The following is a 13,983-nucleotide window of genomic DNA, read 5'->3' as shown; positions in this document are numbered from 1 at the left end:
GTGTGTGTGTGTGTGTGTGTGTGTGTGTGTGTGTGTGTGTGTGTGTGTGTGTGTGTGTGTGTGCCAGCACTGGGACTTGAACTCAAAGGCCCAGGACTTTGTCCCTGAGCTTTTTTTTTTGCTAAAGCTTGTCTATCACTTCCAGTTTTTTGCTATTTAGTTAGAAATGAGTCTCTTCGATTTTCCTGTCCTGGCTAACTGTGAACAAAGATTCTCTGATCCTAGCCTCCTGAGTAGCTAGTATTATAGGCAGAAGTCACAGGGCTGGCTGTTGTTTTTATAGTCACAGACTCATTCTTTCAACAGAGCCTGCCTGACTCCCTGACTCTAGGCTCCAAATGCAGGATCATACCCATTCCACCTCCAGGAATTTTGGCCTAGATTTGTGTCTTGCTGTCAATCATTTTTAGTGAAAATTTCCAAGAACAGGGCACAGGGACATTGCTGGGCTGTAGGCTGAGATAAATCTAAATCTGCCTAGCAGAGTGAGCCCATGAGCTTTCCTTTAAGCCCTGTGCATTGCTTAAGTCTTTTTCTCACCTGTTTCTTCCTCCTTACAAAAGAGATTCAGGTTTAATTTTGCTTTCTGTTGCTGCATCTTCCTTTGGCAAAGGAAGCCTTAGCTCCTGCTAGAATTCCCAGGACTCGTGGGTAACAATAAAGTCAGCAGAATTGTGAAGATCAGCTGCTCCTGAGATACACAGGACAGAGCTCCCTGTGGATCAGGGCACGTGGGGAAAGCAATGTGCTGAATTGGACTTTTCACAGAACTTGGGATGTAGTGGAAAGAATATGGCTTAGACTTGTCATGTTTAACCCTCCCTCTGAGATACAGCCTTGAGTCTGCATGCTGCTCCTGCTTATTCTGGCATTCTATGTTCTCTCCTGTTTACAATGTCATGGCAAAATCCTTGCAATTCACACAGAAATTATATGACCACCCAGTAGCTGCAGGAATTGGGAGTCATTTCTCCTCCCAGAGTCTCAGCTTCTTCACCTCTACAATAGACCTAGCTGTGCACGATTCTTTCTCTGTGCATGACTCTTTCCTTCCTTATTTTCCTTCTTTCTTCCCTTCTCTTCCTTTCTTTCTTTCCTTCCTTCCTTCCTCCCTCTCTCCCTCCCTCTTTCTTTCTTTCCTTCTTTCTTTCTTTACCTTCCTTCCCTTCCTTCCTTCCTTCCTTCTCCTGCCCCCCCCTGCCTTTCTTTTTGCCAATCCTAGGGCTTTAACTCAGAGTCTGGGCACTGTCCTTGAGCTTCTTTTTGCTCAAGGCTAGCACTCTACCACTTGAGCCACAATGCCACTTCTAGCTTTTTCTGTTGATGTGGTACTGAGGAATCGAACCCAGAGCTTCATGTATGCTAGGCAAGCACTCTACCACTAAGCCATGCTCCCAGCCCACTTCCTTTTTTTGTGACAGTATAAGAGCTTGAACTCAGCATCTTGTGTTATTGCTTAGCTTTTTCACTCAAGGCTAGCACTTTACCACTTGACCACCTCCTCTTCTGGCTTTTTGCTGGTTAGTTGGAGTTTAATCTCATTTCTGCCCCTGCTAGCTTTAAAACACGATCCTAGATCTCAGCCTCCTGAGTAGCTAGGATTACAGGTGTGAGCAACTAATGTGTGTATATGTGTCTTGCCCTTGGTTTTCTGAGATCGGATCTTGCTATGTAGCTCAGGTGGGCCTTGAGTTTGAGGTAATCCTATGTCAGCTTTCTAAGTGGTGGAATTATCACTGTGTGCTACCACACCAGAAGCTGGTGTTAACCGCGTCTTCCATGTGCTGGGAACTGTCTTGTGTTCTGGGAATACTGCAGGAGGGAATACTGCTTCCTGCTCCCCCTATTTTTGTTTGCTGAACAAGTAAGAAGCAAAATGATTTCAGAGGTTTAATGTATATCAGGTAGTCAAAGAGGGCTTCTCTGAGGAGATGAGATGTGAACTGAGGAAGAAGGGGGTGAGCAGGCTGCAGCAGGATGAGCTGAGAGAAGAGTGTTCCAGGCCAAGGGAACAGCAGCTACAAAGGTCATGAGGCAGAAGATCATTCATCTCAGGAAACAGAATGGAGTTCTTGAGTGAGGTTGAATTCTATAAACTGTGAAGAGCCCTGACAGTAATTATCTTCCTCGAGGGTTTCAAAAGACTCTCACATCCTTTATCTCAAATGATCCTCAAAATAACTGCAAATCAAAGATGTAGGGCAGATAAGTACTCTTAATCCTGCTTTATGGAACAAAAAAAATTCTTATGAATTGTCTTTGCACATTTTCCCCAAAATAGTCCCACTGTACTTATATGCTGAAATTTAATGTCTCTTCATTATCTTTTATTGCTCTTGATGATTAGAATCTTTTGAAAACCAGATATATATCTAAAGATATATCTATCTATAGATACAGATATCTATCTATCTATCTATAGCTTTCTCTCTCTATATATTTATCATGGTATTTAAGTCCTCATGGTTCCTGATTTAGCTTAACTATTACTAAGAGTTATTGATTTATGTTTTTCTTTTCTTCTGATATCTTGGTCTAGTTTTGGTATCAGATTAATGCTGATCTTAGAGTATGAAATAGAAAGTATCTCTCTTTTATTTTTGGAAGGGGTTATAGAGAATTGGTATGAGTTTTTTTTTCTTTTTATGTTTCCTAGAATTCACCAGTGAAGCTAGCTAGGGCTTGGCTTTTCATTTTTTTTACTTCTACTCTATGCTCTTATTCCAAGTCTATGAAGAAGTTCCGTTGAGTCAGGTCAAAAGTTTGTGCTTTCTAGAACTGTTGTATATATCTGAGTTCTCTCATTTTTTGCTCTAAACTTTGTGGTGTGTGTGTGTGTGTGTGAGTCAGGTCAATAGTTTGTGCTTTCTAGAGCTGTTGTATATATCTGAGTTCTCTCATTTTTTGCTCTAAACTTTGTGGGGTGTGTGTGTGTGTGTGTGTGTGTGTGTGTGTGTGTGTGTGTGTGTGTGTGTGTGTGTTTATGTCCAGTCTTGAACTCAGGGCCTTGTACTCTTGCTCAGTTTGCTTGCTCACAGTTGGTGCTCTACCACTGGAGTCACACTGCTAGTCCAACATTTTACTGGTTAATTGGAGATGGTGTCTCAGGGACTTTTCTGTTCTGGCTGGCTTTGAACCTTGATCCTTAGATCTCAGCCTCCTGAATAGCTAAGATTGCAGATGTGAGCCAACAGTGCCTGGTCTCTAAACCTTTTTGTTGTAATAATGTCTCTTCTGTGGTGAGTCCCAGGCCTCTTGGATCTTAGTCGCCAGACAGAGGCAAAATCAAGAGGACATCTCCAGGAGCTTCGCAGTTGAGCCAGAGTAAAGGGAAGGCTTGGTGGCCCTCTCTCCGCCTTCTCTAATGAACCCCAGAAGCTCTTCCTCTTCCTTCTGCACTTTCTCTTTGGGAAGATAACTCTCTTCCAAATTACATATAGGGCTTTTTATGTGCCATGGATCCTCTGGAAGTCTATAGACCCTTATTCTGATTTTGTGTGTGTGTGTGTGTGTGTGTGTGTATGTGTGTCTGCATGTGCGCATATGTGCTCACTTGTATGAACTACTGTTTTGAACTTAAGGTTTTGGCATTTGATAGACAGGTACTCTATCCCTTGAACCATACCTACAGTCCTGATGTTTACAAACATATATACTACACACAGACCAAATCAAGTAAATTAAAATTATGGTGAACGAGTTAACAAATTACAGAAAGAATAAATCTGTCATCTGAACATATGATTTGTTGGTGACTTTTTTTGTTTTTTGGTTGGTCATGGGGCTTGAACTCTGGGCCTGGGCACTGTCCCTCAGCTCTTCAGCTCAAGGCTAGAGCTCTACTACTTGAGTCATAGCGCCACTTCCGGTTTTCTGAGTGGTTTTTATTGGAGATAAGAGTCTCATAGACTTTCCTGCCAGGGCTGGCTTTGAACTGCGATCCTCAGATCTCAGCCTCCTGAGTAGCTAGGATTACAGGCATGAGCCACTGGCGCCCGGCTGTGACTTATTTATTTATTTATTGGTACTGGTACCAGGGCTCGAATTCAGGACCTGGGTGCTGTCCCTTAGTTTTTTCTACCATTTGAGCCTCAGCTCTACTTCTAGCTTTTGGGTGCTCAGACTTTCCTGACTGGGCTGGCTTTAAACCATGTTCTTAGCCTCCTAAGTAACTAAGATCATGGATGTGAGCCACTGGTGCCCACTCTGATTACATTTTTTTTTTCTTTGCCAGTCCTGGGGCTTGAACTAAGGGCCTGAACACTGTCCTTGAGCTTCTTTTTGCCCAAGGTTAGCACTATACTACTTAAGCCACAGTGCCACTTTCAGCATTTTGTTGTTGTTGTTGTTTATATGGTACTGAAGAATCAAATCCAGGGCTTCATGCATGCTAGGCAAGCACTCTACCACTAAGCCACATCCCCAGTCCCTACATTTATAATAGAAGAAAATGTTAAGTTTCAATTTGAGATTGGAAAAGAGAGATATAATTTATTTTTTGCCCATCCAATTCATGGTTTGTTATTAAGAAATCCGGTTTGGGGCAGTTTATATGAAACTACTTAACTCCCAGATTAAGAAGTAGGTGTGTAACCCAATACTGGTCAATCAGAGCAAGGGCTGGCTAAGCCATGAGCCTCTGTACCAAAGGGATGCAATCAGAGTAAACCTCGGACTTTTACTAGGCCACTAAGAGACTTCCTTCTTTTGGCCCTGAGGAGAAGACAGGCCTGACACACCACGTCAAAGTCACCAATAGAGAACCTGCCTTGGAGTAAGTAGACTGAGAGGAAAGCAGAGTTAAGAAATGAACATCCATACCTCCTGACAACACTCCTCCCTTGAATGTGTTCATTGTGTAAACCAATATGTTGCCAGTTGAAGCCAATCTGGGTGGGGTTTTCTGTTCATTGCAACCAAAGGAGTCGGAACTAATATAGTCCCACGGAGCTTAGCAGAGTGCCTGGCACCAAGTGGGCTGTTTAGGAAGGAATGATGAATGAATTTCCAACAGTGTAACAATATGATTAATGTTACTCAATGCGTTCACACATGCAGATCTGGCTGGATTGTATCCTAAAAGATGAAGGGTCAAAATAAAGCAATTTACAGAGTTTTGCTGGTTGTATGACAGAAGGAACTCAGTCATCTATTGTCATTATTTTCTTATTAAGTGTTGCATAGTCTTCAGTGATATAACTAGGACTGCATAGTGAGCTAGAGAAAGTAGTCTTGAAATACAAGTCTAGAATCACAAGCTATAAAGTAAGTCTCTAATATACACTCATATGCAAAATGATGGAGCAACTGAAAGAACAGTTTCAGGTAGGATGGAAGGGGGGACGTTTGTTTGTGCTGGTACTGTAGCTTGAACTCAGGGCCTGGGCCTGGTTTCTTAGTTTTAGCATTTAAGGCTCATGCTTTAGCACTTGAGGCACAGCTCCACTTTTGGCTTCTTGGTTAATTAGAGATAAGAGTTTCATAGACTTCCCTGACTGGGCTGGCTTCAAACCACAATTCTCAGATCTCAGCCTCCTGAGTAATTAGGATTACAGGTGTGAGTCACTGACACCTGACTGGAGGGGGAGGAATTTGACCAAAGAACATTATATGCAAGGAAACAGATCATGAAACCCCCTTGAACAATTAATAAAAGCTAATAAAAAAGAGAGAAAACAAAACAGAAGGGAACATCTAGACTTTCTTTTGGAAATAGAATATCACCTCTAGTACACACAGAGAGGGGGGATAAATAAAATAAAGTAATAGTGGCTGGGAAAGTGGCTCAGTGGTAGAGTGCTTGCCTTGCATGCATGAGGCCCCGGGTTCGATTCCTCATCACCACATAAACAGAAAAAGCTGGAAGTGGCGCTGTGTCCAAGTGGTAGAGCACTAGCCTTGAGCTGAAGAGCTGAGGGATAGTGCCCAGGCCCAGAGTCAAGCCCTATGACTGGAAAAAATAAAATAAAGGAACAGGTACCAGAAGTTAGAAGAAAGAATTCTGAATGTTTTCAACATACAGAATGATAAACATTTGAGGAAATAACTAGTATCAGCCTGATATAAATGTTACACAATGTTTTTCTGTATCAAAATATCACATACTGTACCACTAATATATACAAGGTTTTATGTTTCAGTTAGAAAATAAATTTAATTTCAATTAAGAAAATGAGAAATTATACAAAGATACACTAAGAAGGAAATTTCAAAATAGCAATTACAGCACAATTCTAATTTTATAAAGGCCAAACCATGAGTTTCTCAATAAACATAGATGACCATTTAGAAGAAGAAAGGCCTGAGGTTACTTATGACTCCCTGATAGCGGACTCCTCTGTTGGAAAAGCCAATATAGAAACTTATCCTTTCTCTGTAATTTTGTTTTTTGTGCTGGCCCTGGAACTTGAACTCAGGTCCTTGAACTATGGCTCATTGACCTGCATTTTCAGTGCTTTTTTTTTTTTTTTTTGGTGGTGGTGATGGTGGTCCTGAGCATTTCAGCTCAAGGACTCTTATCTCCAATAAACCACCAGAAAACCAGAAGTGGTGCTGTGGCTCAAGTGGTAGAGCACTAGCCTTGAGCTAAATTGCTCAGGGACAGTGCCCAGGCCCAGAGTTCAAGACCTATGACTGACAAAAACCAAAAAAGTCTCATGGACTTTCTTGCCTGGGCTGGCTTTGAACTGTGATCCTCATATCTCAGCCTCCTTAGTAGTTAGGATTACAGGCATGAGCCACCTGTGCTTGGCCATTTCCAGCTTTTTGCTGTTTATTGGAGATAAGAATCTCTTGAGGTTGTCTTCCCAGGCTGTCTTTAAACTTCGATCCTCAGATCTCAACCTCCTGAGCAGCTAGTATTATAGATGACTGATATGAGCCACTGGCATATCTCTCTCTCTCTCTCTCACACACACACACAAAGAGAGAGAGAGAGATAAGGATAAAAGAATTATACATCATTGTGTCTTTTATAATTTAAAATTAGTAAAGCAACTCCAGCACAAGAGTGAACACGTCCTTTTCATTTGTTTTTCCTGACTGTCAGGACTTTTTGGGAGGCTGAACCCATGATGCTGTGCTGCACCCAGGACTCGGGTACAGGATGCCCTGCTCAGGTGATGCTGAGACACCCTATGAGGCAAGGTTCTTCTTCTAGCTGTCCTCTGTTTTCCCCAGTCCTTCTAGCTGCTCTAAGAACTGAGGAGATTCCTCCTCATATAAAACACTCCTGGGGTGGCCTACTGACCTGAATTCTTCCCTCCAGCCTGACTTCAGCTCCTTTTGCTGCCAAACTACGTGTGGCCCAGATGACTTCTCCTGCAAACTGGAGGGAATCAGAGCATATCTCAGTCAGCGCAGAGGCCCTGGGGAGATGGCCATCAATAGCAGGTATGGGATGACTGGTCCAGTTCAAGCCCATTGTTGTACAAGTACAATTGGAGTCTCAGAGTGGAGAAGGGAGTTGTCTTAATGTCCCTCAACTCTATTTCCATTGGAGAACATGTTGCACCTTCTAAACTGCATGGGGACTCTTCTCCCCTGTATGGGAAGCCTGGAGCTATGAATTTTGTGAAAGAATGCTATCATTGTGCTCATTCTATGTGCACATGTAATGAAATGTTTGTGGAATCAAAGCATACGTAAACATCATGCTGTAGTTTTCCCATTTGTTGAATTTGATTCTTAAGATAAATTATTCTTATGCTAAATTCCTACAGAAGCTGAAGTTCCACGCCAGCCCTAGCAGACAAAGCTGAGATAGTCATATCTCCAATTTACCAGCAAAAGGCTGGAAGTGGAGGTGTAGCTCAAGTGATAGAGCACCAGACTTGAACAAAAAGCCAAGTGAAAGTGTGAGGCCCTGAGCCAATACCAGCATCAAAAAAAAGGAAAAAGAAAACAATCACTATTGATGATACAGAATAATGAGTGTAAAGTACTAAATCTTGTGTGAAGTGAACTTATCTACCCAAAACTCTGGGTCAGGGTTAAAGGTATGGCTCAGTGTCAGAGTGCTAGACCAGCAAGTTTGAGGTTCTGAGTTCAAACCCCAGAATGGCCAAAAACAGCAAGGAAAAATGAGCAGAACATAAACAACAATAAAAACCCTCTAGCTTTCTTTCTTTTCTCCCCCAAAATCCCCAAGACAGCCAGTGACAGAATATGCAAGTATTTCCATCTGCTTGTCTGATTTGACAGTTCTACAAGGCTGAGTTTACTGTAAACCAAATGGGAGCTATATTGCTCTTTAATGTCAAGTGACAGTCTTTTTTTTTTGTCAATCATGGGCCTTGAACTCTGGGCCTTGGCGCTGTCCCTGAGCTCTTCAGCTCAAGACAAGCACTCCACCACTTGAGCCACAGCGCCACTTCTGGTTTTCTGGCGGTTTTATTGGAGATAAGAGTCTCATAGACCTATCTGCCCAGGCTGGCTTTGAACCATGATTCTCAGATCTTGGCCTCCTGAGTAGCTAGGATTACAGGTGTGAGCTACTGGCGCTAATTTTTAAGTAGAAATTACACAGCCATAAAAGAAGAAAAATGAAAATGAACTCACATCTTTGGGCCTTCATTTCTACATCTAATAAACAGGCATAAGAAAGGCTCTGTCTAGGATTCTTCTGTAATCAGGTAAGAAAAAAGGCACATTTCTAACCCACCTGGCTGTGTTACATGCTTTACGTGGTCATCTGTGAGGCTGAAGAGGGAGGATGCAGGAGAGCCTGCCCTTGCAGAAGTGAGAAGCACTAAGAGCTGACCCAAGTGCTGCCCTGCCTGCTGATCTGGAGGCCATTTTAATCACTTGTAGCTTATGAAAGAGAAAGTGATCTGCTAAGTGCTTCCCCAAATGCACCAATGGATTCACAGATTGTCCCTCTTCAAGGAGGGAGTGATGATGAACACAGATGACTTGCTTTTGAAGGTTTTTAAATGATAAAGTTCTCCATTCTCAATTCTGAGGCCATTTGGGAGATATGTTTCCGAAAGTGCTTCACAGGTAGTTTATGCCTGTAATTCTAGCTACTTGGAGGCTGAGATCTGGGGATCACAGTTCAAAGCCAGCCCAAGCAGACAAATCTGAAAGATTCTTTTTTTTTTTTTTTGTCGGTCGTGGGGCTTGAACTCTGGGCCTAGGCGTTGTCCCTCAGCTCTTCAGCTCAAGGCAAGCGCTCTACCACTTGAGCTACAGCGTCACTTCCGGTTTTCTGGTGGTTTATTGGAGCTAGGAGTCTCACAGTCTTTCCTGCCCGGGCTGGCTTTGAACCACGATCCTCAGATCTCAGCCTCCTGAGTAGCTAGGATTACAGGCGTGAGCCACCAGCTCCCGGCATCTGAAAGATTCTTATCTCCAATTAACCAGCAAAGAACTGGAAGTGAAGGTGTGGTAAACATGTTAGAGCACCAGCCTTGAGCAAAAAAGAAAAAAGCCAAGCAAGAGTGCAAGGTTCTGGGTTTAAGCCTCAGTACTGGAGCAAAAATAGATTCCATCACACTTGCAGAGAATGAAATCCAGAGTGTTACACACATAAGCTGGAGTCCTGACTTCTAGTCTTGATTCTGCCAGTCTAGACTGTGTGACTAAGGTCACATTCTTCTACCTGTACAATGAAGCCAGTGGTAGCATGCTTTCTCTTATCTCTTGAGAATTCTAAAGTTCTGTCACTCCTCAGAAGATGGAGGTGGATTTCAGAAGGAACAATATACAGCAAATGCTTGACCTGAGCTCTTGTCTCTTGGACATAACCAGGACATAGATGAGCATCTGGTCCCCTGGCCTGGGTCATTGCATCACACAGTCATGGGTGGCTGGCAGGAAATCTCAGTGACTGTCAAGACTATTGGTCTTCCCTTCCTCATTCAACAAGTTTCCTAAGCAGTTGCATTGACTAGAAAGTGGGCAGGGATGGTGGATGCTGAGTTCATTGATGTATCTATCATGGAGTAGGTGCTGCTTCAACATCTGTTGATTGCCAGGTAGTCTTTTGCAGTAAAGCCACCTGGAGGAGCCCATGATGTCTGGGACCACACCAGAATGGCTGAATTGAAATCCTCGCTGGCATGGCCAGAAATCTCAGGCCACTGTCATGTAGTCCAGAGTTTGAGAACTACAGCCGCAGTGTCTGAACCAAGCATATTTCTATTATCGGAAGGGAGAAATGCTGATGTTTTCACTTTTGAGCATTTGTCGGGAGGGACTAAAATATTCCAGTCAAATACGGCAGGTTCATTTTACTGAAGCCATTTCCGTGGCACGGGGAGAGCTGTGGACTTTGGGCTGGATGGGCACGGGCTTACTTTCACTACTCTCCTGGGAGGCGAGTCCAATAAAAAAGCAAAGAAGGTAACAGCAGAGCCACATGGAGTCCAAGTTTGGCAGTATTATTGCCCTTCGCCTGGAAGTCATAAACTAAGAAATGTGCCACTGTTCCAGCTTCCTCTGGGTGGTTAGCTCAGACTCCCTAGCTTCTGGGGCTCTAGCTTCTGGGTCTAGAGCTAATCACTTTAACCCCTCTTAAGCTCTAGTTTCCTCCATCATAAATGGCCATCATGATTCACCCTACTGAGGGCTGTTGAAAGGATTAGAGCCGACACAAGCTCAGGTGTCTGGCACACACTCCGCTGGGAGGACTGAGAACTAGAAACCTGCCAGCACATCTGGGTGGGAAGGGGGAAGGGAACCATAGTTTTACCAGCCTCTGGCTTTTTCTTTGCCCATGTAGGAGCATGGGCAAAGAAGGAAGGAGAGGGCACAGGATCAGCTAGCACTTTAGATTTCTGACGGTTTGTTTTTTGTTTGTCTATTTGTTTTGACATGTAGCTCTGGCTGGTCTCAATCTCCAGATCCCCAGCTTCAGTCTTCTGAGGACTAGGATTACAGAGTTGGAAGGTTTTTAATCTCAAAGGACTCCATACCTGTAAGGACTAGATAGGGTGAAGGGCTAGAGACCAGGACTGGCCTGTAATGAAATAATTCCTGGGACAAGATACTTTGGAAAAGAAATGAGGTAGCTTGGATAAAGGACTCTCTCAGCTATTTTCTTCCAGCCAGAAGCCTGTTCTGAGGCTGTAGAGATTACTGGGAAATGGATGGCTTTTCTACACTGTTTTGTTTCACTGGTACCAGAGCTTTCTATTGTTTGGCTTGCTTATTCATTGCTAGCACCCTACCACTTGAGCCATGCTTCCAGCCCAGTATTTTGCTGGTTAATTGGAGATAAAGTTTGGAGGACTCTTCTTCCCTAGCTGGCTTCAAATTGTGATCCTCCAGATCACAACTTCCCGAGCATCTAGGAATACAGGCAAGTCACCTGCCTTTGAAAAAGTATATTTGTGGGGAACACAGGCAGCAAATATGGCCCTGAGAGGAAGTTGAGTGGGCAGAGCGGATTTGTTTGACACTCTCCTTGACTAGGCAATGAACAGCAACACTTGAGCTCTGTAACTTCACAGATGTGGCCTCTAGGCTAGAAAGCATTAGCACCAGTCAGGGGCCAAATTGAATAGGGAGAGCTTGGAATCTGTCCCACAGGACTCTGGTATCCAGCAGCAGCAGAAAAATGGAGCCCTAAGAGTATTCTAGTCCTTAATGCTAGAATAAAGCTGATGATGATGATGATGATGATGATGATGGTGATGACAGGTACTTTCCACCTGCCAGGCATAGGGCCAAGCAACTTACTTTCCAAAATTGTTTCGTTTGATCCTTACAAGTTCCTTTGAGAAGCAGCACCCCTGCTTGCCTTCTTTTACAGAGGGGGCAAACTGAGTCTCAGAGAAGTTGAGTAAATAACTTTTACTATTGCTCTTCTTGACAGTACTGGGGTTTGATGTTAGGGCTTGGCACTTGCTAAGCAGGCATTCTATCACTTGAGCCACATACCCTTGAGCTGGTGTGGGGGGGGGGCGTGCACACCAGTACTAGAGATTGAACTAAGGGCCTTGTGCTCTTGTTTCCCTCAAAGCTGGCATTGTATCCACTTGTGCCACACCTCCATTCCTGGTACTTTTCCTCCTGATTGGAGGTAACGGCCTCCTGGATTTGTCTGCCTGGGTTGGCTTTGAACTGGATCCTAACAGATCCCAGCCTCCAGAGTAGTCATGTGAGTCACTGGCATCAAGCCATTGACCTTAAAAAAAAGTAACAAATAGTTACTAAAAGCTAATTTGAACCATGTAAAAATCTATATGTAAGGAGTCCAGTACAGGCCTGCCAGCAGCCTGTAAGAGCTGGAAGGAAGGTAAGTAATGGTTGCCTGGGCATTTAAGGGACACACACACACACACACACACACACACACACACACACACAATTTTCTCCCAGTTTTTTACAAGTGGGGAAACCAAGGAGCAGCAAGTTTAGCTTTTTCTCCCCGTGAAGCCAGCCACTGTACCAGGCACTTAAAAAAATATTATCTCTTCAGTCACCGTAACCTCCCTAGAAAATAAGTATTTTCACTATCCCCATTTGTCTAGATGAGGAAACCAAGCTTGGGATGAAATAACTTGCTGGGGTCCAAAACCAGGTTGGTAAGGTTGACTTCTGAAGTCACTCAATCCTGGACCAGAACCCGGGATGCCTGACTCCCAGTCCAGTGCTCTCAGACCACGTGTAGCTCTCTTTGGCATGAATCGTTCCTTAAAAGCGTGCTGGCAGTGAGCCCAAAGAGTGAAATCACACCCTGCGGTTCTGGGAAGCTCAGGCTGGAGAAGGAAGCTCTTGCCTTGCTGCTCAAGTTTGAGCAGGTGCTGGGGACTGTTTCCTCCTCTGACAGCCCTTGGCAGGGAAGGGGCAGCCCTCCTGAGTGTGGGCAGGAAGGGGCAGCCCTCCTGAGTGTGGGCAGGAAGAGGGCGGGAGGCTGGCACGTCCAATAAAGCAGCCCTAAATCTTCCCGCCTTCTTGCCTCTATCCAGGCACACCCTAGTCTCCAACCTGGCAAACAAGCGGGGCGGATGCTGACAGATCAAGGTTGATTCCAGAGATAGAGCTCTGGTTTTGGTTCAGGCGCTCACCTGGTCTGCACCCTTCCCGGTCAGCTTCCTCTTCTGGACATTCTGTGTGGTAGCGGGGTGGGGGGGTGGGGGGATGAAAAACTCTCTACTTCGTCCCGTTAATGCGTGCTTTAGTAAGCAACTATGATGACCCGGGAAACAACACGTGCAAAAGCAGATTCGAGCCCAGTGTTTGGAGGCGTTAGGCACTGGTGAGAGAGTGAGGCTCAATTCTTCCCTGAAGCCAGTGAAAGATAGCAGCTGACCCGGTTTTTAAAGGCAAGGCCTGCAGAGCTGGGGGGCGGGGGTGGGAGCCCATGCGGCGGGGTGGGGGGACAGCACTGGGTTGGTCCTCGGAAGAGTGGGGGGGAGGACACCCCAGGATGCCATTGTTGGGTGAAGGGGTGCTGGCTAGTAGGGAGCCAGTGGAACTGGGGAGACTGACAGCATCACAGCCAGCTCACATCGTGGGCCACGGTAAGAAACTCGTTGCCGTTTTTCCGGCGGAGGTTATTGGGAGGCGCTGGGAGAGGAAGATCCGGCCCGCTTTAGCAGAATACGGGTCAACGCATCTCCCAGAAGAAGAACGCCACCGCCTCCGAGTAGCGGTCCCTGACTTCCTTGCCTGGGAGCTGTGCGCTTCTCCTCCTTCTCCGCCCGGCAGCCTGGGTGGAGAACGTCAGGGCTCCAGAGCTATCGAAGCGCCACCGTGGTTTCGAAAGAGGTTTCACGCCTGCCCGCGCCTCAGTTTCCCTGGCTGTGTAGAGCAGGTTGTCTGGCAGGGCCCGCCCAGCGCTAACGCAACGTGATTCGCTGGGGCAGCTGGCGGGGGGCTGCCCGCATTGCTGCGCAGACACCCGGCTGGGGCGAGCTGGGGCACTGCCACCTGGCTGCCGCCGCCTTCCTCCCCGCCGGGGAGGGGAGGCACGGGACGGGGTCGCGGCGCCACACGCGGGTGCGGGAAAGAGGGGGGGTGCGACCCCAGGCTGGT

Source organism: Dipodomys ordii, unplaced genomic scaffold (assembly GCF_000151885.1).
Source record: "Dipodomys ordii isolate 6190 unplaced genomic scaffold, Dord_2.0 Scaffold85, whole genome shotgun sequence".
NCBI lineage: Eukaryota > Metazoa > Chordata > Mammalia > Rodentia > Heteromyidae > Dipodomys > Dipodomys ordii.
This window is presented reverse-complemented; position numbering follows the sequence as displayed.